This window comes from Panulirus ornatus, chromosome 10, assembly GCF_036320965.1.
Source record: "Panulirus ornatus isolate Po-2019 chromosome 10, ASM3632096v1, whole genome shotgun sequence".
Taxonomy (NCBI): Eukaryota; Metazoa; Arthropoda; class Malacostraca; order Decapoda; family Palinuridae; genus Panulirus; species Panulirus ornatus.
The window spans coordinates 8020001-8042827 of NC_092233.1; the positions used below are offsets into that span (position 1 = coordinate 8020001).

The 22827-nt window shown below is 45.1% G+C and overlaps 1 long non-coding RNA gene across 1 annotated transcript in view; it reads left to right on the forward strand.

The window, feature by feature from the left end:
• Window positions 1-22827, forward strand: part of LOC139750774 (uncharacterized) — a 133294-nt gene that overhangs the window by 3931 nt on the left and 106536 nt on the right. The window lies entirely within an intron of this gene.

Genomic DNA, 22827 nt, shown 5'->3' on the forward strand with positions numbered 1-22827 from the left:
AAATCAGGAGTAGTCGGGTGTAACATGTAGTAGCTGCATGCGATTCATGTACTGGTGTAGAATATTACCTTTTTTTATGGTGTACAAGTACAGAGCAGTGGAGAAAAGTGGATTATCCATGACAGAAGCTCTGCATGTGGCATGATTGGATAGGCGGGTGAGGGAGTGAAATGATACAAAGGGCAAGTAGAAGGTCCCAAGTGGAAATGAACCGTGAAAGGAGAATTGTATAGTATGTTGTTGCATCAGTGGGAAGGCTGGCCATCAGTGTAAGAGGGAAAGACTGAAAGAGGACATGGTACATCATGTGTTTTAGGTTAGAAAAGAAAATGATTTGAAGTCAATGATGGGGTTGGTGGAGGTGTGTCAAGATTCTTTTTATGATATGCTTAGTAATATGTAGGTCAGCCAGATTAGATGGTTGGATAGTAGTAATATGTAGGACAGCCAGATGAGATGGATGGCTTGAAACGTTTGAGCTGAATGAAATTAACAGTGAAGTAAGAGAAAACGAGGCTATAACGAAAGAAATTATGAGACATCATCCATGAGAATTTATACGAAAAACTGACTTACTTCTAAGTACTATGGAGGCTTCGAGATCAAATACGTTACTTAGAATTTTTCAGAGAAAAAAAAAGTTGAATTATTTAGAAGCCATTGATGGATTAAAGAACGAAAGCGTAAACTATAGCTATATATAAAAAAAAAGTTGGAAGTTAGAAAAAAATTAGGGTAACCTAGACGAAGAATGAGGTGATTCTACGAGGGTAGAAGCTATTTTGGAAGGAGGTAAATAGATTTAGAACGGAGGTGTGTGGGTGATTATACTATTTATGAATGAAGGGTAGAGAGAGAGAGCTTTGCACTCGTGCTGCCTTGTCTCTCATCCTTAAATATATGTACCATGTCTTTACTCCCATGTGTGTACACAGACACACACACCCTACCTACCCTAAGCCGGGTGTGTGTTGTGTGTGTACGTGGAGCATGGGGTTGCTGGACAGCCGTCTTTGTGACGGTCAACGTATGAGAAAGAATTATACCCAGCACAGAACTGCTGGGAATGATGATATACGGACTGGGGTACTGGTAGAGTGGGGGGTTTGAGGCCGAGAGAGAGAGAGAGAGAGAGAGAGAGAGAGAGAGAGAGAGAGAGAGAGAGAGAGAGAGAGAGAGAGCGGAATAAGAAAAAGGAAGACTTCAAAAAAGGGAAGCGAGAAGAATATCTAAAAATCCTCCCCAGGACTTAAATGTAAAAGAAAAAAAAAAGTTTTAGGTATGTGTGACGGACAGCAACCAGCGTTTGTGGTTACAAACGATGGTTGCAGGGAAACTGAGACTCCCAAGATTTCTGGTGAATGGCTGAGAGACTAGATTATGTCATGGGTCATAAAACCTCAGGGTAGCGTCCGTCCCAGCCCTTGATAACAACATATATGGACGTGAAACCTAACTTTTTCCTGGGCAAGACCAGACCAGAGGGCTGTGCAAGAATAACTGAACGCGGTACAGTTAGACTCTTGGAGAGAGCAGAGAGAGGAAGAATAATAATGTGAGATAGTCGAGCGAAGAGAGAATTTAGAAAGGCGCAAGGAGGGAAAAATCTTAATTATTAAAGATATACGTATGGCCATGTGCGACAAATGGCAGGTGGACAAAGTGGTAGTGAACTGGCGGTGGTAAGGCAAAAGTTGAACGCAGAGAGGAGATGCAGAGCGAATTGGCATTTCAGATAAGGATGGTTATTGATTGTGAACGACTGAGTCTCTTTTGTGTACGAGTGAAGGATGTGAATGGAGAAGTTAGTCTTGCTAGATGAATCAGTGGGCACAGTGAGAGGCTAAAGAGCACATACTCCAATATGGAAGCTCATGGAAATCCAATCATGTAAGTGGGTAGGAACTGATAACAGGTAAGTGGATAGAGAATTATTATTATCATTATTATTCATTACCATTATTATTTATAAACTGTGAATCACCTTAATTATTAGTCATTGTTATAATTATATATAACAGGAACTTTGTTCTAGTAGGAATGCCTTTCATATTTCTATGGGTAACTAACCTGCATTGTTTTTCTTCTTTGTCCCTCACTAACTCAATCTCAGGTGCTTGTGTAGGCTGCTACAACACCAGTGTGTGTTCTTGTTTCTGAAAATTACACTCATCAGTTTTCTGTATATTCAGTGGGCCATCCATGGCAAACTCAGTCCAAGTTTTGAAAGCATATTAGAAAAGATAAACTGAAATCCATCCTCTTAAGATTCAAGATGGAGCGAGCTTATACAACTAGTAATAATCTTCGCCATCCATGTTTTTGATCTGTAAAACTATAGTTCCAAATTTTCATACACGTTAATCTGATAATTGAGTAATTAAAAGTTTTACATAACTTTAAGTACTTCTGGTAGATGGGTTAGTCAATTGCAACATTTCATTATCACCGTGAAATATATGGTTAAGTGATGGCACCAAATATGTGATGTCAGAATATGGTTTTTAGTTATGCACAAGAAACATGCTTGTTACGGGAATATATATATATATATATATATATATATATATATATATATATATATATATATATATATATATATATATATCCCTGGGGATAGGGGAGAAAGAATACTTCCCACGTATTCCCTGCGTGTCGTAGAAGGCGACTAAAAGGGAAGGGAGCGGGGGGCTGGAAATCCTCCCCTCTCGTTTTTTTTTTTTTTTTTAATTTTCCAAAAGAAGGAACAGAGAAGAGGTCCAGGTGAGGATATTCCCTCAAAGGCCCAGTCCTCTGTTCTTAACGCTACCTCGCTATCGCGGGAAATAGCGAATAGTATGAAAAAAAAAAAAAAAATATATATATATATATATATATATATATATATATATATATATTCCCGTAACAAGCATGTTTCTTGTGCTTATATATATATATATATATATATATATATATATATATATATATATATATATATATATATATATATATATATAAGCATCACGTTGTCTCATTCTTATCATTCCCACAAACCATCCCTGGCGTAAATATGAAATAAATATAATGTTATAGGATAAGTGTTACGTGTGGCCACTCAGGATACTCAGAAACTCATGCCTGACAATCTTGATATGAAGAAAATCCTTGATACGTCCAATCAGTGTAATCACATAAACATACTCCTACGTCATATAGCTGTCAGGCTGAACGGTGTGGAAATACCGTGACGTCAGTGGCAATAGAGCGGTAGGACATGTTCAGTTGAACCAGAGGAACGCATCATGTGGAATACCCAAGGGCCCCCCGGCCCTCAGTGAACCAATCTCTGACGACGACGTCTCTGCGTTTGTCCAAGAAATAGACAAAGTCTGTGACACTTTGAATCTCAATACGCAATCCTCCTCCTCCGGAACAGATGTAATCCACTTACATTATATGTAACCAATGTCATTTACTCTGTTTCTAGTGATTCAGGAAATTACTACTCTAAACAGTTATATCCGTATAGCTAAAGACCTTTAGAGTGTCGGTGTAGGAATTCCATTTGATAACTTCGTCTTTATTTTTAAGGAAATTAATCATATTTCTTAGGACCCAGCTAATCTTCTGAGGCAAAGGTACGAGGTATGATGAACATTTAAAAGCCAGATTAACTCAGGAAAAACATAACGTTAAGAGAAAGCCTCGTAAGTCTTTTCATATGCAAAAGTTCAGCTTGGGCAAATATTTCTTGCAAGAAGCGTTATAAATTAATGTTCATCTGCCAATGCAAATGTTGGTGATGAATGTTAGAAGTTCGGTAGGGTTATGCTTTTGTCAAGACTCATTTCGTCGTCTTCACAAAACAATTCTACGAAATATTCAAAACTTTAGCTACTGTAACAATTATCAATGAAATTTTTTTTTTTTACAAAATTCATTGGTTACTTTCACTTTTAAGTATGGGCATCGAGGTCGAAAAATTGGACATTTATTATTCTCTGAATCCTTGAAAGTACCTCCTCCCTTCATTCATAAGAACTGGTTGGTATTCTCTTATGACACAAGTACCCTTCTATGACCCAGCCTGCTGTAGAGAGGGGGGTAAAGAGGCTGCTGCCCTCCCACTACAATCGTGTGTACGTGACAAATCGAGCGCGTCCTTGACACTCACTCCACCCATGTCATGGTGGGTCGTACTGTGCTTTGTTGCTCTGGTACTCTCGCCCGTATCCACGTATTGGCTCCACTGTCATACTTCCTTCCACCGCCCTGTTGACCACTGTTGGCTGAGGGATCGCAGGTGTTGTTGTTCAACAGTAGACACGTACAAACATTTCTTTGGGGGTAATTTACTCACTTTGAAGAGATACCAACCGAAGATATGCCCTTGGCGACGCCCAGGTGGAACTTGTGCGTTCAGTCAGCCAGGAAAACGCAATTGTTTTTCCACGAAGCACAACGAGAACCTTCCGAAACGATATATAGTTACTTTCTGAAGGACGTGATGGACCAACCCCTCGCAGAATCCAACGACACAAGCTCCCAAACTGTCAGTAATTTCTTGCGAGAAAACGATATCCCTTACGAAAGAATAAAGAAGTGCAGCAAATAGTTCAGGTTTTACTGAGTGCTCTCGAACGTGACGTCACCATTTTACATCACTAAAAAAAACAGGTTGGTAGACATACACACGTGAATAAGGTGGTTGCTGTACGAGACGTTGGGCATCGGCGCCGGCAGCAATATACATGACGACCCAAACGTGGGTCGGTTGGCTGGGTGGCTGGCTGGGTGCTCGTCTCCCGGTCGATGGGAGGGAGTAACCACGACTTAGCCAACCAGGAGGCGAGGAGAGTAGCCAGGTTGCTCTTTAATCATATAATACTCCAGTCATGACTCCACTTAACGTCTTTCTACGTACGGCGGATAAGAAAACGATTACTCAACTTAGTAGATCACAGACAAACTGTGGTTGAGCGATCTGTGTTAGGATAAATGTAGGGCGGTGGACTCCGGACTCCACGAACTTTTGAGAGTCGTGGGGAGAAGTAGGTAGGCCTACATGGGATGGCAGGGATGGATGAGGAGGGGGGGCCACTGCCTTTGGGGTGAGAGTGATAAAAATGCGTCAGGACTACAGGAAGCGACACCATGTGACCTCGACCGCACGCAATCGTGTGTTAGGCGCACCTAAATGTAGTATTACTACCAGCTGTAAAGTCAGCATCGTAAATACGGGAATGAATGAGGTAGAAAGTGCATTGCTAGTGTCGTAAACGGTACGGAAGTGAAACGAGCGTTCGCATGACAAGAGGGAGAGGTAGTCAGTATCGTTCATTCAGGGAAGACTAAGAATTATGGGAAAAGGGTTTAAAAGGGAAGGAGCGATTGGGGGGTTGGGGGAATGCTGCTTGCATAGCCAAATGGGCCATAGTCGTGGAAGTTGTGAGGGATCGATGTAAAATAAAGGTCGTTGTATATCATAAGCTTAAGATAATAAGGTTTTACACTCTAGCAGCAGCTTGTATATTTTAAGTTTTTATGGCCGTGTTGTACTAAGGTTTTATATTTTTACACTAACAGCTTGTATAACTTAGTTTGTTTTTTTCCTAAAAGCCGAGTAGTTTTAAAAGTTTAAGTTTTTAACAGCCGAATTTTATGTAGACTTTTTTTTTACGGTTGAGTTATGTGAAGGTGTTACGCTTTCAAAGCCAAAAAAATACTTTGAAGTGAAATTAGTAGGAGCCATAGTAAGGAGTGACTTTCGGGGGCAATTTAACAGTTAAGCTGTTCTGTGATCAGCTATGATGATATGTAGTCAATATACATATATTCCTGGACTGTTATTTCTTCATAGGGTTTATTAGTCTTATTATCTGGAGAACTTAAAGCGAATCAAAATGTACGCGTCAGTTTTATTATTATTATTATTATTATTATTATTATTATTATTATTTTGTCATTATTGTAATTAAAATTATTAATTATCATTAATTATTATTATTATTATTATACTAACCGAGATGTCACGGGCAAAAACGTGCTAAGTCATGGACATCTTAGATGAAAGGCAAGATGATAGAAAACGGGACGCGGGAAGAAATGATTCGAGTTCAACAGGCATTTGCAGAAGCCGAGTCTTGAAGGTGGAGAGGTTATAGGAAGAGGAAAAGATAAAACAAGGAAGAGAGAGAATTCCACAGCCTTGCTGTATTAGGAAAGAAGGATATAACGGTTAACCCTCGTATGATTGGCCCTTCCCAAGGAAGCTATGGAAAGCAGCAGCAGCGTTGAAGGCAGGACACGAGAGTAAGGGGTAGAATAGATTGAGGGAAAGGAACATCACAGTGGTTGGGAGAGGATGGTTGATGGGAGGTGGTAACAAGCGAATTGATGAAGTGGAAGGTTTGCTTATTCCACTTCGGCCTAGTGAAAGATGGAAGGTATATTCCAAACTAGTGCGACTGCAGCCCATGTAGAATGAGAATGAACGGCTCATAAGAAAAATTTATTGTGACGCTTAAATTATGTTATAAATAATGTGAGGTTTCTCTGGGTAATGATAGAACGGAGAATGTGATGGCTATGCCTATCATGTTTATGTTATTGCACAGTTTGTCTACAGTGTTTTGAGACTAGTGGAAATGACGGAGTTTTTGATAATAGGTATCTTATGGCAGAGGTAGTTGTGAAACCTGGGAGCTAATCTTAACATGGATAATTATGTAGATATTTTAAGTAGTTATATATTTATTCATTATGATCATAAACCATTTATCATTTGTGTTACATTGAAAACACATCAGTCGCTGAAACCTTTCACATTAGATATGTATAATAAAGTATTTTGATTAGATTTTGAGTTGCTATTTTATTGAATTTCTCTCAGTTTGTAGAGAAGTACAACTACGAAACGAATAATGGCTCACACTAACACTCCACAGCAAGAATTGGCCGTATGGGAGGGTTGGAAGTTGGTGAATGTGTTAGAAGTGTTGTGAGGTATGGATGGACGCGATCTTTTTTTGTCTTTGTACTGAAACCAGAGATGATGAACAGTGCAAGAAGCATAGTGAACATAGTCATGTATCAAGCGTAGGGCACAGACTATAAGATATAGAAGAGTCACAGAGAATTAAGAATGGGAGTTGAGCGTATTGGATTTCCACAAGAGCTAGGCTTATGGATCAGGCATTTTTAACTTTGTCACTGAAGGTAAAAGTAGTGAAGCTTTTGCCTCGTCACTTACAGTAAAAGTGGTGATTGTTGTGAGGAAAGCACTGAAAAGTAAAGATGATGTTAGAGAGAGAATGCACAAGAGAGTTTATAGCAACGAGACGTGTTTATGAAAGAGGAAGGTGGGGGCGTGAAAGAACCATTGGGTATTGTGAGGGGTTCACAGGGGCGAGTATAGGTTATTAGGTCCAGCGGCTGGGAGGTGTGGTCCTGGAGTAAGGCTCTGGTCTACCATCTCTTCGTGTCTCTCTAACCTCGGTCTGGACGAGGTTAAACACTGTAGGTGAGTTGGACAACGTTAAGTATAATCATGCTTAAGATGGTTAGCAAGGAAGAAGTTGTTAGTAGGTTAGTGTCAGTAGAAGCCAGCCTTTGGATAGAACCCAAAAGTCGCTTAGTGGTCCGAAAACATTCTTAGCCATGATGGAGAAGCTTCTGGCTTGTGTACCGTGGTAGTGTGTGTGTGAGTGAGGCACGCTGGTGGTGCTGAGGTAGGTCGGGGGAGAGGGAGGGAGTCGTGCACGTGTGATAAGCTGTTCTGGAGGCCTCCCTGAGCCTAGCTAGTGTGTGTGGTGTTGCAGCAACAAGGGACCCACAGCCCGTCATCAGGAACCAGCTATACTCACTCTCCCTCCCATATATACGTACGGGTACTGAACCATCAGGCACTGTGCATTTATCTGTTTCCCCGAGCACATGGGATCGTCTTCATCCCACCTCTGTAAACCAGACATTTGTAACTCTAACCATCCATGTTCGTGCGAACCCAACTGTAAATTTTCGCGCCACCTCTGAGACCTAACTTACATATGAGGTGAGGATATTCCCTCTAAGGCCCAGTCCTCTGTTCTTAACGCTACCTCGCTAATGCGGGAAATGGCGAATAGTATGAAAGAAAGAAAAAAAAAATATATATATATATATAGTGATTGTGTAGAATAGGACCTCACACACCCTGGAGTGTGCCTCATACTCACTTGTGTACCTGTATACACTCAATGTTTGCTGAGTTTGTGTGTGTGTGTGTGAAGCATTAGCCAGGCCAGAGTGGAAAGTAATGTGCTTTAAAACTGGCAGCCTAAGCTGAGGCAGCGCGCTGTCGTGTGCTGGTGTCACGCACACACACACACACACACACACACACACACACACACGACACTGGGAGCAGCAGGCTCAAGACACGAATGTCTTTGCCTCTGTACCAATGTATGACGTGGACGACGCACGGTGAGAGAGGATAAGGAGTGGATGATAGAAGAAATGACATCGTAGGATTTGAAGGAGACATGGTGTAAGGGGAAGAAAAAACAAAGAGATATGAGACAATAAATAGAATGTTGAGATGGTAATGTATGTAGTGAGGGACATGGATGTGGTGAGGTTAATTAGTAATATGTGAAGGAAGGAAGGAAGAAGAAAACAGAGCGAAAAGTATTGATGGCGTGAGTGATGGAGTGTGCGGGCGGGGGGTGGGTAAGAGCGACGACGGAGACAACTGTGTGTTAACGGTTATGTTACTGGCGCGGGAAGGGGAGTGTGTGTGTGTGTGTGTGTGTGTGTGTGTGTGTGTGTGTGATGGATGTAGAGAGCCGGAGGGAGAGACGCGGGCTGCAGGGAGAGAGAGAGAGAGAGAGAGAGAGAGAGAGAGAGAGAGAGAGAGAGAGAGAGAGAGAGAGAGGGAGGGAGAGAGGTGCGCAGTGTACCCTGGGAGAGGAGGCAGGATTTGGGAGGGAGAGGAGAAAGTGGGTCAGCGCGGCGGCGAGACGGCCGTGCCAAAGGTCACAAAGGTCAGGTGAAGGTTCTTGGGAGTCAACTTAAGGATTTATGGGTCACGTACTGTTAAGGGAAGGGGAGGGGTCAGATGAGGCCCCTTTTTTTTAGGGGGGAGGGAGGGTGTCAGGTAAAGGGGAAGGTGGTTGGGGGGGGGGGGGAATATGAAGCCATTTTTTTTTGGGGGGGGGTGTCAGGTAAAAAAGAGGGGGGTCAGATGAAGCCTTTTTTTTTTGAGGGGGCGGATCACGTAAAATGGGAGGAGGACGATGGGTGGGTGGGTGAGGGGTCAGATAAAGCCTTTTGGTAGCGTCAGGTAAAAGGGGGAAATGGGGGGGGGAGGGAGGGTGGTGGTTCAGATGAGGCCTTTTGGGTAGGGGGGGAGCGGGTGTGTGTTTGTGTGTGTGTATGTGTGTGTGTGTGTGTGTGTGTGGGTAGGGGGGGGAAGGGTCAGGTCAAGAAACGCATGAGACCCAACGCAGTTTTCTACGCCTCGCCACCGAGGACCAGCACGAGAGGAATGGACTGAAGAATTATCACACAAGACATGTATGATTACGATCAAGGTTGTGTGGTGGTGGTGGCGGAGGAGGCTTAGGCCAGACACCTCCCTCCCGGCCTACCACAGGGGGTCACGGGGGTGGGTTGGGCACACAGCAGAAGAGGAGGGTATGTGTGACGCCCGCGCGCACACGCTACATGCTGTCCCTACGCTTGAATACACACACACACATACACACACACACACACACACACACACACACACACACACACACACAATCTCTCTCTCTCTCTCTCTCTCTCTCTCTCTCTCTCTCTCTCTCTCTCTCTCTCTCTCTCTCTCTCTCTTTCTCTCTCTCTCTCTCTCTGATACTCCCAGCCCTTCTCATCCTACCATCCGCCCCCCACCCCATCCCGCGCGCGCCAAGTAGACATAAGATGCCCACCTCTGCTTCGCGTAGCGCCACTCACACAAGACGTAACGCACCGCACTGCACAACCGCGCCTCTCAGTCTTAAAAGACCACCGGTGTGAAACTACGACCCCATGACATGAACGCGTTATGCTTTCTCGCTCGCGCGCAGTGTGAGCCTCGGCGAACATTGCGCTGGAGAGTCGTCCTCGACCAGTGGCCTGTTAAGGGTGAGGCACTAAAGGCTAAGAAGTGGCGCTGGAGATCACTACTTATGGAGGCTCTATTGCCGTGGCCACTTTCTAGATGAAAGTTCCTGGAGGGAACAGGCGTTATAGATAGATAGACATAAATAGGTTCCGTTTGGTGGAAGTGGCCGGCTTCCTGAGCGCTGGAGCCCCATTGAAGGGCGTGCTGACGCGGGAAGGTAAAGTATATATATATATATATATATATATATATATATATATATATATATATATATATTTGGGGGTGATCATAGCTTAGCAGTAGTGCTCCCTCCTCCTACGCAGGAGTCCCGGATTCGATCCTGGCTGTTGGAGGTTAGTATGATATATATATATATATATATATATATATATATATATATATATAACATAGGAAACACCATGGCTCGGGTAAAACCTGCTCCAGTCATGCCTGTCTCGGGTGAGAATGAATTAGAGTTAGGAGAATATATATATTATTTCAGACATGACTCAAAGGTTAGAAAGGTCACGAGACGAGGAAAAGACGAAAACAGGAAGAGAATTCCTCAGTTCAGGTGTATGAGGAACGATGGTCGATCTTCCTATGACTGTTATCCTGACTTTAAGCCATAGGTCGATGTGCACCATCGTCGACGACTTTCTCCTTTTCTAAAGGAGTCCAACTTACTCCGCTCCCGCGCGGAGCACAGCCACGAGCTATCCCCACCAGCAGTGGCGGAGTGTGTGTGCCAGACCCAGGCATTTCACACGGTTACTTTACATCCTTATTTTTTGTTTACCACTGGCTAGGGAGGTGGCATTTTCACCATCAGTACCCACCTGCAATTGCTCGCTTGCTGTAATATCCCTTCCCTCCCCACACACCCGACGACCCCACCACTCACCCTCCCACATCAGCCCGGTGTGTCGACAGCAACCTTCTCCTCCCACCCCATCACACCCCTCACCAAACAGCGGACAGGCCTCACTATCAGATGTAACACCAGTTGCCTCCAAGTTGCGACTCGCTCGCTTCCATTTGCGAACAACAGCCCTGGGTCATATGATGCAACCTCCGCTCACACACGCCAGCACATCATGCACCCAACACTCGCGCGGGAAGGCATAGACACTCAGACAGACTCCAGCACCACCCACAACCCCCGGGTTGTAGCGACACCATCCACAACCCTGGGGTTGTAGCGTGGTATATGCCTCAGCCCAGCGGTCCATTAGCGATAGATAAGGGAACTGAGGGAGTCGAGCAGTTTTAAGGACGTGCGAGCCACGCTCGAGGCAAGACGAACCGACCGTACAGTGGAGACCACACACTGAATGTTATACAACATTATTCATGAAGGTTATACACTCTCTACACTGAACGTACAATCTCTCCACCTCTCACACCTGACACTTGACGACACCTAATTCGTGAGACTCGATGTTTGTAACCCTATAATTTTTTTTCCCCTGCGGTGGACGCTACGCGCTAGCCTTACTTCTTGGCAAGAGCCCTTCTTCGTAAGTAGTCAGAATTAAGTAAGTAAATCAAAAAAGCAAACGCCGCAACCTCTTAGAACGCCACTGAACATGATCCATCTTAAAACACAAGCGACATCAAGAAGACACCGAACTCCTCCGCCCGTATTCCACCAGAGCAACATTCGCATACACTTCTCTCTCTCTCTCTCTCTCTCTCTCTCTCTCTCTCTCTCTCTCTCTCTCTCTCTCTCTCTCTCTCTCTCTCTCTCTCTCTCTCTCAACCAAGATACCAGACTTCCAACAACCTCCCTCATCCTCCTTCTTCCTCCCTCCCTCCTTCTCCCTGCGACAACCACACACCTCTTGAAGCAAGAGAGCCAGCACGGCCAAGAGGGAGGAGAGGAGTCGGACTTCGATGACTGACTTGTCCTCCACATTCCATTTACCGACGCTATGATCAAGACACATTCAATACCATTATGGCTTACAGAATCCGATGAGAGATATAAATGTGACTGGATTATCAAGTGTCTACAGGGTGATCGCCTTTTTTTTCCGCTAATGCTTAGCAAATAGCATTACTGGGGTCACCTCTGCGTATTGAATGACGGTGCCAGTAGCATCTCTCACTTACTGTTTTACCTAACTGGCCAATTTATATAAGTTTGACATACCTTGCGTATGTATGGTGTAAACACTCCCAGTTTTCTGATCCTTTGCCTGCGTTTTCTTTAAGGTCTTAGTGTTGTTGTATTGGAAGGCAACATAGAAATGCATTGTTTATTAGTATTTATGTATTTGGCGGTAAGAGGGAGTTTACAAGCCTTGGTGCTCAGGTTGGGAACTGAAACTTTGAGAGTTGTTTACACCTGGTGAAGTTATGGATAGCCTTCGTGAAACTTTATGAATTGTTTACACCTGATGAGGTTATGGATAGCCTCCGTGTGAAACTTTGTGAATTGTTTACACCTGTGAAGCTATGGATAGCCTTCGTGAACTTTATGAATTGTTTACACCTGATGAGGTTATGGATAGCCTCCGTGTGAACTTTGTGAATTGTTTACACTTGAGGTTATGGATAGCCTCTAGTGGAACTTTGTGAATTGTTTACACCTGGATAGCCTTCGTGTAACCTGTTGTGTGGTTGTAAAGTTTCAGGAAAAGAAAACTCTCTGAACTCCCGTACTGAAGTGCGATGATGATGTCCTTGTCGTGAAATGATCACGAACGAGTGTGATCGTCGTATTATCAACACACACACACACACACACACACACACACACACACACACACACACACACACACACACACTGACGGAGGAGGAATGGAGTTGCGACACTTAGCATTGACCACATTCTGCCTTGCTTTCCCTCCCTCCCTCCTCAGGTCGTATAAACATTGTCTACGAAACTCCGATATTGATCTGTGGGGGAGGTGGGGTGTGGGGGGAGAAGAGAGATAGATAGATAGATAGATAGATATATAGATAGAGAGAGAGAGAGAGAGAGAGAGAGAGAGAGAGAGAGAGAGAGAGAGAGAGAGAGGGAGGTGTCCTGCTCCGCGACTGCCGCTGGGTCGCTGACGGCGTGCACGTACGATCAGGTTCCCCTTATGAGGAAAGCGCGCACACGAGAGAGAGAGAGAGAGAGAGAGAGAGAGAGAGAGAGAGAGAGAGAGAGAGAGAGAGAGAGAGAGAGAGAAAGAGAGAGAGAGAGAGAGAGAGAGAGAGAGAGAGAGAGAGAGAGAGAGAGAGACGCTGGTCACACAGGTGGTGCGGGGGAGGGAGGAGGAGGGAGAGGGGGCATGGAAATGACGGGGAGAGGTGGGGGTGGAGAGGAGAGAGGATAGGGAACACACACACACACACACACACACAATGTGTGCTGGGTGACCGGGGGAGGAGGAGGAGGGGGTGGATGAAAGTCTTCATCAGGTGGTGATGGGTTGGGGTGGGTGGGTGTGGGCCGGGAGGCCTGCCGGTGATGGGTGTGTACGTGCGTAACTATTTCTGTACAGCGAGAGGGAGTTTTGCATGGGACGGCTTCATCACGCTCCCTCAGCTTAATTTCTTAACGTTTTCTCCAACGTATAGTGTCGGATGGCATCTCTTCCTCACTGGCTTTGGTCCATTTGTTCATGACTGGAACTTTAGAAATGTTTCTTCCAACTGTTGCGTCTTCTCATGATCGATTCCTTAGTTTCCCCCAGCCCTGCCTGGTGTGTGGAGGGCTAGGTGCTTGTAAAGGCCTGGTATGTGGAGGGTTAAGTGCTTGTAGGGCCTGGTATGTGGAGGGTTAAGTGCTTGTAGGGCCTGGTGTGTGGAGGGTTAGGTGCTTGTAGGGCCTGGTGTGTGGAGGGTTAGGTGCTTGTAAGGCCTGGTATATGGAGGGTTAGGTGCTTGTAGGGCCTGGTGTGTGGAGGGCCTGGTGCTTGTAGGGCCTGGTGTGTGGAGGGTTAGGTGCTTGTAAGGCCTGGTATGTGGAGGGTTAGGTGCTTGTAGGGCCTGGTGTGTGGAGGGCCTGGTGCTTGTAGGGCCTGGTGTGTGGAGGGTTAGGTGCTTGTAAGGCCTGGTATGTGGAGGGTTAGGTGCTTGTAGGGCCTGGTGTGTGGAGGGTTAGGTGCTTGTAGGGCCTGGTGTGTGGAGGGCCTGGTGCTTGTAGGGCCTGGTGTGTGGAGGGTTAGGTGCGTGGAGGGGGTTGGTGTGTGGAGGACCAGGTATGTGTGTGTGTGTGTGTATGTGTGTGTGTGTGTGTGTGTGTGTGGAAGGCCTGATAGCTTTATGGTAAAGTTTTGTATTAACACACAACTCTATTCCTTCTCTGATCCTTCCCCACATTCCGAGATTCGTTCCTCCCCCACTCACACCTTTCATACACAGGCTGGCTCATGTCCTTCAGAAGACTCGTCCATTGTACATCACGTGTATCTTATGCTCTCTGACATCTTTCATTAAATCATATCCCCATTTTCTAACCCCCTCACTATACGATGACAGGAGGCCCCCCCCCATGCTCCATCTTCTTCATAGCAGGGTTCACAGAGAACCTTCCATGAGATTTATCTACGTGTTGACTGTACAACTTCATTTCCCCCAGTTCGTATTCACAAAGCAGTGGTTCGGATCTGACACATCTTGTGGACCTTCCTCGATTTTATCCCCTATGAACTTGTTCTCCACTCCAACCCCCGATGATCATGTCTTCATCAACTCCGTCATCAAATATAATCATTACTTGATCGTTTTGACCAACTGGTGTATCGTAGAGGACGTTTTCAATTTCCATGTCACTATGTATGAGTATAACCTTTAGTAATATTGGGGTGTCGGCTCCTCTGGTTCTTGTGAGCGAGTCAGTTCTTCTGGTTCTTGTGAGCGCATCATTTCCTTTGGGTCTGGTTCTTGTGAGCGCATTAGTTCCTGCTTCGTGTGAGCGCATCAGTTCGTCTGGTTCTTGTGAGTGCATCAGTTCCTGTTTCGTGTGAGCGCATCAGTTCCTCTTTCGTGTGAGCGCACCAGTTCGTCTGGTTCTTGTGAGCGCATCAGTTCATCTGGTTCTTGTGAGCGCATCAGTTCGTCTGGTTCTTGTGAGCGCATCAGTTCGTCTGATTCTTGTGAGCGCATCAGTTCGTCTAGTTCTTGTGAGCGCATCAGTTCGTCTGGTTCTTGTGAGCGCATCAGTTCGTCTGGTTCTTGTGAGCGCATCAGTTCGTCTGGTTCTTGTGAGCGCATCAGTTCCTGCTTCGTGTGAGCGCATCAGTTCCTATTTCGTGTGGGCGCACCAGTTCGTCTGGTTCTTGAACAAATTACGTCAGGTCTTTGGCAAGTTTCTTCTCCAGAATCCCAACAATACACGAGGAATGTTTTTTCCCTGATTGGGTCCTTGAACTTCAGTTCCTTTCCATTCATCAACGGTCCATCTGCATTGGCACGCGTTACCATCAGTTTAAGCCTCGTTATCCCTTGGGTTCCTGGCCTGCCTGAGGCAGTGGCGGGGATGTGTTGCTCTCCAACCTATTCTGATATTCCCGTTTTTTATGCCTCCTGTCTGTTTGTTTTACCCCTGCCTTGTCCCTCCCTTGATCTGTTGGCCCTGGCATACACAGCGCTGAATTATTAGCCTTCTTAACCCTGCTTTACTACCTCAAGGCTGAACTGTTCCATGATGAATCTAATCTTTACTGGAGGTTGCCAGGACGTCCTAATCTCATCTTCCAATTGTCTTCGATTCCTTTACCTTGAGAACTGCTCTCGGCATTTTCATGGCATCTGTTCTACGCTTCATATAACCTTTCACCTAACAATCCATTGCTTCTCTACCCCTACTCCCCCCGATTGTTCTGTCGTTACCATAGGATACTGTAATCTGTATACCGTTTTGTTCCCAAAGTCGCCTTTTGCCTCACTGATTCACTCCCCCTGATCCTTGCCGTGCACCTGTCTTCTTCCTCCTCCTACTCTTCACCACCTTAATTACGCTGTGTACCACAATTTTGTGTTCCTGGGTAGTTAAGGGCTATTATTCCCTTCAAACTTTGCTTTTGTGGCTAAGATAGTGGCATTTTGAAGTTCACCTATTGCTAATCGGACAACGGGCGAATTGGCACATTTTTATGCACATAAAGCCAGAACAGAAACCTGTGAATCAAAATTAACATATATTCACACTGATGTTAAACATGAGTGATCACAAAAGTTTAGAAGCGAGTAGTTTTTTCGTGATTTACGATTGTACTGTAAATCGCTTTCACGAGTCAGACCTCAAATATAATCTGCCAACATGTTCTCGTTATATGTACCTTGGGAGCGGCGTTCAAAGTCCAGTATATCCTGGTGGCAGTGCTCGCCTTCATCCTCCAAATACGTTCCCATGTTCACCTTGAATGTATCAAGATGAGCGTCAAAGATACGATGGACTTTTGAGGGACATCCTGCTGCCCATTTTGCCTTAGTTCTTCACCATAGTCTCAACCAACTCCACATAGTTTTGGGCCTTGTGATTGCCCACGAAGCCCCGACCCACCGCGACAAAAGCTGTACCAAGATGCTTCCTCCTTCCACATGAGCTTCTTGGGGATTTCCTTGCCCTACAGGATCTTCTTTGTCTGTGGTCCGACGAAGACACTGGCTTTGACCTTTACCTCAGACAGCTTGGGGAAGAAGTCTTGTGGGTACTTGAAGGCTGTAGACTTCTTATCTAGAGCTGTGACATATTGTTTCATAAGGCCTGATTGTATGTGCAGTGGTGGCATCAACACCTTCCCGGGATCCGCCGGTGGCTCCCACTTGACGTTATTAATGCTCACAGAGAATTCGGTCCGCTGTGGCCAGTCCAGCCTGTCTGCGGTAGTGCGTCGCGGTGTCCTGGCTTTCCCAAAGGCAAAGACAGCAGGAGAAACTTGAGAAAACCGCCTTGGAGACCCATCAGGAATGCCACTATTTTGAAATCTCCGAGGATGACCTCCCAGCTGTACTCATCATACTTCAAGGCGTCTTCTAGCAAGGTCTTGACACTTGTATTCTTCTTTGAGGTGCACCGAGTGAGCCAGGAGAAAGAGACGGGTACTTAACTCCCGTTATGGAGCAGCACGGCTTTGAGGCTCTGAGCTGTCAATAAAGAGGCGCCACTCGTTCGAGTTCCAGGCGATTCCGAGTGCCTGGAATAGAATGTTTACATTGTGGCAAGAGTCCATCTCGACGGGCGAAGAAGCTGGGGAAAAAAAAACCCTGGGTTACGCTTCCTCTGATATGCGATTTGCACACTTTCATCCAACCAGTTCCACTGCTTGAGCCGAGATGTCAGAAGCTCAGCATTGGACTATGTGAGACCAGGATCACTGATCAAGTCGTTGAGGTCTTTATGATTATGGTAGTATGGGGGTTCCTCTCCTCAGCTGCAACTCTGAAATTGTAATCTGGATTTGTCTTCCTCCTCCTCCTCCTCTGTGATTACTATTTACATCACTGGAAACTTCTCCTCTCCCTCTCTGACTACTATGTATATCTCTAGAAACTTCTAGAAAAGTTCTGCTACTCAGCTACTCAGCAGTGAGTCTACGTGGAAGGTTTTGAAAAAAAAAATAGTTAGATGTCAAAATATCAGTTCTAATCACAAAAGCAAAGTTTCGAGAGAGTAATAGCCATTTTCATTTACTTTTTAGCCACAGTTATTTAGGAAATAACATCATCAACGAACCAAAAAAAAAAAAAGTATTTTTTTGTAGTTATTACCTAATTGTTACGCTTCACTTTCCTATCACAAACCCTGAGTGATGAGCATTTGATATGGTGAGGCTGCCTGCCACATGTCCTCCCACATGAGCCCTAGTTCCCTCCACACACACCGTTGGATCCCCTGGTCGGAGCTCCGCCAGTCCTCTTGTGAGTCCTCCAGCCAGGTTCCGTTACAGTGGCCTTTATCTCCCAGGGTTCCAAATGTCTCCATTGTTCGTGTCCCTTGGCTATATCATCCCCCTCCCCTCCAGCCTCTTGTTGCCTTACCATAAACCGTCCTAAGCTTTTCATGATAAGAGATTCTTCCAACCGTTTTCGTCTCTCCTTCTTCCTCTTTTCTCTCCATTAATGGAGAAAATAATCCCATAAACCCAGATTCAAAATCCGACATTTAATTCTTCACTTGAAACTGTTTTCCCTCTACGTTGATGTTGTGAGGTTTTTGTTTAACTTGCCTCCTCGAATACTGCAAATTTCCTTGCTTTGTTTGACTCTCAAATATTATTTTAAAACTAGAGACAGTAGTCCTGATTACTCAAACAACCCTGGGATGCTCTCAGCCAAGGTTTTATGGCTTAAAAGTAGAAAGAGAAATATATATATTTTTCTGGAGCAACGCTGCTTCTGGATCGGCAGTTGGCACTTGAGTTGCCAATTAATGTTATATATTTCTGTATTGTTAATACCATTGTTAAGATCCTTACTATTCGCAAGTTGTGTAGAAACTTGTTTACGCAACCTTTGTTCCTTAGTAAATATATTTCGTTAGGGACTGTGTTTGTTTTATTGTAATTTATGCGACCATGTGTATGGTACATTGTGCTGTCACATCTTTATCTAGCGACAGGTTCACTCATTCTCCTAAACTCGCTCTGTGTAGCAGTTTGTTGGCCACAAATCGCTAAATTTTGATGCATTAAACTATTATGGTGGTCTCCAGGAGTCCATACCGCTCCCTCTACTGGTAAAGTGGGTGTGTTTTGTCGGGTTAACCCCTCGTCACGCCGTCTCCAGGAAGGGCTGCTGATGCCTGCTGCAGACGCCTGCGTTTGTTACCTTATACGTACGTACGGGGAAGGACTCGGTGGGTGTGGAGGGTCTGGTGTGTGTGGAGGGCGTGCTGTGTGTGGAGGGCCAAGTGTGTAGTAGAGTACCTGGTGTGTAGTGTGCCACGGACTGTGTCATGTTTCTAACCCCGTGATGGGTGACGCGACTCCCTTTTGTAGTACGATACACTTTAAAGTCATGGGTGCGTCCCCCCAGGCCTGATATCATGTCTAGAGCAGTTAGTTCCCGGGTTATCTTGGCCGCCGACCGATATGGTAATCTACCGTCGCGTCGCGGAGCAGCCTCGCTCTGGGAGAGGGAGGGGGCGAGATATCGGACGTATCAAATTGCTGGTCATGTGTGTGTGTCTCTGTGTCTGTGTGAAGCAGAGAGAGAGAGAGAGAGAGAGAGAGAGAGAGAGAGAGAGAGAGAGAGAGAGAGAGAGAGAGAATCATAATGAGATATCACCACTGGGGCTGGGCAAGCAGCGCGTAGCCTTCCTCATTTGCCTGTGCCCGTGTGCTGGAGCGAAAGATGACGAATGGCTCGGCTTTTTAAGCTGCCCTTAGCAACTGTGAGGGACACAGGCCCCAGCCCGTCGTACTCAAGGATCCGTTAAGTGTCGTAAAGCACGAGGGATTAATTAAGAGTAGCCTTCCCTTGCCTGATTTGGCCTGGGGTTGATGGCGGTAGGGCGAGGCTGATGGCTAGCTTGTCAGCGAGCGGCCGGGGTGGTGGGGTCCGTTACCCTGACAGGTGGAGGGGGGCGCGCGCGCGCTTTCGTGGGGCTCCTTGGCTAGGGGTGGGATGGAGGAGGGAGCATAGCACCAACGGTGATAAGGCAGATGAGGACACAAGTCATGGAACCAAACGCTGCCTTAGAATTAGTAGAAAAAAAAAAAAGGTATAGAGTAAGAAGGCTATTGCGTCGTAGAAGGCGGCATGTTTGGGAGGAGTTGGCGGGAAACATGCTCATGGCCGGCGTCCAGGACAGTGCACGGATAAACGAATGGAATAAAAATTCAAGAAAATGAAGGATATTGACGGTAAAATGATGGGAAGTCAGACACACACATTCTCTGCGTAAGAATGATCAACAGGGACTTTCTATAGATGTTCATTAAGTATTGTTCTGCTGAAGAACATGCCATTTCAGAGACTTTACCGCTGGAGCAAAATTAACATCAAAGAGTCTACAGCAAAGCGGAAGGCCACCACAGTGCACAATTGTATCCGGTGTTTCATATCGTCTATATCAATATACTCTTGAATGCATTAATGGTATGTCCGGAATTAGGTCAAGTAAAAAACTTGTTTATCCGATCATGGTCACCTTCGAGTAATGTTTTGAAATGAGTAAACCTTCCCTTGGCAAACATCAAACGCCAGTTATTATTATTATTATTATTATTATTATTATTATTATTATTATTATTAATGGACCAATTGTTATTATCATTAATATTAATGGACCAATTATTATTACTAATTATTATTATAATTATCATTATTATTATTATAATTATTATATTATTATTATTATTATCATTATTATTTTTTTTTTTTTCGTACTATTCGCCATTTCCCGCGTTAGCGAGGTAGCGTTAAGAACAGAGGACTGGGCCTTTGAGCTTTTATTATTATTATTATTATTATTATTATTATCATTAATGGACTTGTTTTATACGCGTGTGCATGTTTTACAAAACGAGATGTGAGATACATGTTACATTCATGCTTTACCCTCGACATCTGATATTTCCTTGAAGGTTGCCACCGTCATGATGATAATTGTAGATCTTTGCCTCATCGTGTGGCTGATGGAACGGCAAAAACAAGGGGGTGAGACACGTAGGCAAAAAAACAGAGTTGGCAGCCGCAGACTTGTAAGAGTTGGTATCCCCCGTGCTTTATGAGTTGCCAACCAATGTTTTATAAGATGGCAATCCAGAGGGATAAAAGTTGGCAACCAGCTATGTAAGAGTTGGCTGGCCCACCGTTGTAAGAGTAGCCCAGTGTTGGAAGACATGACAACCATCCTTTGTTAGAGTTGGCAAATAGCTTTTGTAAGATATGGCAATACCACTCTTGTTAAAAGATTTGGCCCCTTGCATTGTAAGAGTTGGCAACAGTGTTGTAAATGCTGGCAACTAGCGTTGTAAGACATGGCAACCACAATGTAAGATTTGACATCCAGAGCTGTAAGAACTGGCAACATAGCGTTGTACATGTTGGCAACCGCAGTGTTGTAAGAGTAGACAACCGTAGTATTGTACGAGTTGGCAACTCGAGTGTTGTAAAAGTGGCAACTGGTGTTTCAAGAGTTGGCAACCATAGCGCTTTTCTAGTTGGCAATCTTAGCGTTGAACGAGTTCGGTACATAGCGTTGTACAGGTTAGTAACGTAGCGTTGTACGAGTTGGCAGTGTTGAAAGAGTTAACAACGTAGCGTTGTACGAGTTGACAACCGTGGCGTTGTAAGTTGACAACCGTGGCGTTGTAAGAGTTGACAACCGTAGCGTTGTGAGTTGGCAACCGTAGCGTTGTAAGAGTTGACACCCGTAGCGTTGTAAGAGTTGACAACCGTAGCGTTTTAAGAGTTGACAACGTAGCGTTGTACGAGTTGGCAACATGGCGTTGTGAGAGTGGCACTTCGCGTGTAAGAGTTGACAACCGTAGCGTTGTAAGTTGACAACCGTGGCGTTGTAAGAGTTGACAACCGTGGCGTTGTAAGAGTTGGCAACTTTGCGTTGTAAGATTTGACAACCGTAGCGTTGTAAGAGTTAGCAACGTGGTGTTGTGAGAGTTGGCACTTCGCGTTGTAAGAGTTGACAACTGTAGCGTTGTAAGTTGACAACCGTAGCGTTGTAAGTTGACAACCGTGGCTTTGTAAGAGTTGGCAACCGTGACGTTGTAAGAGGAAGCAGAGCCAGCCATCGATGTACATACGTTGGACCCCGTGACACGCAGCTCCGTCCCTGATGGTGTAGCCTCATATGGATCACGATTAAACCAGCGCGCGCCAATGGTCATGGCTCCTTTATATACACAGGGACATTGTCTCCATTCTTTCAACGGGTCTTAGTAATACTAAATAACACATAATATTACTTGATAATTCTTCATACTCCCGTAAGTATTACTTTATTTACATTCGATAAATATCACTTGGCGATTTTTCAGGAGACTGGCTGGCGTGTGCAAACTCTGGAAAATCATACAGAAAATATAGATGTGGTGGCTATTACTCACAGGAACACACGGCCGTAAACTGTGGAAAATTGGGACGTGTCGCACCCCGGGAACAGCTGTTGCCAATAAACACTTCGAATAACAAAACTGGCGAAGAAAACGAGCACAGAAAACTGGGGCTAGAGCTTCCTCCCTCGGGCATCTCGGTCATTGTGTGGCGGAGAATTGGCGCCAAAACTTGGGACAGCTTCAGGGAGGGGAGGAAAAAAAAGATTATTCGGGAATGGAGGTGAATGCCTGGTTCCTTGCCAGCCTCCGAGACTCCAGCAGAGGCCAGATGATGAGTTCTTAGACTCCTCCTCCGTGAAGGAGGTGACGAGTCGTGGTGTTACAAAGCATTGAGATTTAAAAAACATTACTCCACCACATCGGATTTTGAAGGTAATGGCGGACGGAAACATTTTGGGGGACTTTCAGTCTGTTGGTCAATGTCGTTATGAAAGGCGTTGTCTTACGCTGGTGGTGGTGGGAGGGGAGAGGGGGTAAGGAAGAAGAGGAGAGACGTGGTGAGGTAAACTGACATACTTAGAATAGCAGAATTAGCAGCAGTTAGAGGAATATGGGGTAGAGTTAGTGTGAAGAGCGTGAGTCAGGGTGTGTGTTTGTGTGTGTGTGCTGCCAGCAGCGGTAGGTGAGAGACACGTCCAAGGCGGGAAGAGAGAGAGAGAGAGAGAGAGAGAGAGAGAGAGAGAGAGAGAGAGAGAG